Here is a 1,976-nt window from a genome sequence, read left to right on the forward strand (position 1 = left end):
TCCTGTTTAATCCTACACCTGGGGTGGGGGTGGGAAGATACTAGGATCCCCATTTTATGGCTAAGCAGACGGATGCTCAGAGATGTTGAGTGACCTGCTGGTGTCACACAGCTAGCTGATAGCTGGGGTGGGGTTCAAACTCACATCCTTGTGACTCCAAAGCCAGGCTTATCTTCCTACATGATTTTGTCATCTGGCATCTTACCCAGAATAGCTCAGCCTGGGGCTACCGTGTACAGTTGTATAATTGAATTGAGCTCTCTCTCAATCTCCCCTTCCCCTCCTCATTCTCCTAACCGCCCCCCCCCCCCCCCAATTCCTTCTTTCTCTCTCTCTTCCTCCCTCTGTCCTTTGTTTCCTCACTCCCCTCTTTCCTTCAAATCTATTTATTCCATACCCATGGATAACTTGGCTTATACCCCGATTCACTATCACAGGGGATTAATTATGAGCAAATTTCAGTCTGCCCTGGGGAGCTTATAGGGTAGTGGGGCACACACATCTGCAGACACCCACAATGCGGAGCGAACTGACCTGCCCAGAGGGAGAAAAGGATGAGATGTGGCAAGGTACAGAGCCGAGGGCCTATCCTGTTTTTCCCTCCTGGTCCGGTCATGCACTCCCTCGGTAAGTGTATTTACCGCCTATTGTGTGCCAGGTACTATTCTAGGCATTGCACCTGAGTTCCCGTCCCTACGGAACTTGCATACGTCACTCTTTCCAATGAATGAAGTGATGTCATTTTCTGATCCTGAGCCAAAGTGTCTGTTTTAAGCTTTGAGAGTAGGGGTGCCCCTGGTGTCTAGAAATCTGAAAAATCATGAGCGTAGCTCTATACAGGCTGGCACGTACAGAGTAGGTGTTCTTGTGGAATGGCTGAGTTCATCCAGAGTTTGGTGTCTAGGGCCGAGGTGGTCCCGGGAGCTCTCATCTGGGATTGCAGAGGCTGAACTACAAGGGCCTCTTGGGGAGGTCTTTTGGCTGCTGCTGACCTGCTGAGGCCTAGGGTTCCAGAGCTGCCTCTGGCTTCTGTTGGTGATGGGATGGGTTGGACTGAGCAAGACTGTGTGCTGTAGCCCTGCTGTGAGGTGGCGCTGGCTTGGTGTGCACCTGAACCTCCTCTGGGACCACCCAGCTCCTGGGCTGTCAGCTCGTGTCTGTGCCTCCTCCTCCAGGGAATGCCTGCCTCAAAGGCAAGATTGCTCTAGAACAGCTAGATATTGGGAAATATGTGTCAGCACCACACTCTTTTAATTATTATAAAGTGAAAGTCTCTTTTCTCATTACCCTTCTTTTTTAAAAAAAAAAAAAATCAGCATATAAATTTCACTGGCCCTTGCTTCCAGCTGTGTACCTTTGGGCAGGCAGTGAGATTGGAAAACAAGCCAGCTTAAGAGCTTGACCCCTGGAATTAGACAGCCCAGAACCTGGTGTTGGGAGGCAGACAGAATCTCGCCTTTGCCACTTGCCAGTGATGTGATCGTGGACAAGTCCCTTGCCTCTCTGACTGAGCCTGTTGACTCATCTGTCAGTTGCTCTAGCGAGAAACTGAGGAGTCATTTCTGAATCCTTCCGTTTCCTCAACCTCCACGTTCAATTGACTGGCAAATCCCATGAGCTCTATTTCCAAATATATATCCCAAGTCTGTGCCTCTTTTTTTACCACTGCCACCCCCCTAACCCTAGCTACTGCATGGACTATGCAACAGCACCTACATCACTCTGTGTGTCGACTTTTGCCCTCCCCTTTATTCATTTTTCATGAGCCAAATCCAAGCATCATCTCGTTTTCTGAGTACAGCCCTTCATTGGTGTCTTGTTGCACTCAGCATAAAATTCCACACACACACCCTGATTACCTTCAAAGCCCTGACATATTTGGCATCTGCCTCCTTCCATGTTGTCTCCTACTCTCCTCTCTCTTCCCCAGAACAATGTAAAATTGTTTCCTGTCATAACCCAGGGCCTTTGTATGT

This window comes from Myotis lucifugus, unplaced genomic scaffold, assembly GCF_000147115.1.
Source record: "Myotis lucifugus unplaced genomic scaffold, Myoluc2.0 scaffold_157, whole genome shotgun sequence".
Lineage (NCBI taxonomy): Eukaryota > Metazoa > Chordata > Mammalia > Chiroptera > Vespertilionidae > Myotis > Myotis lucifugus.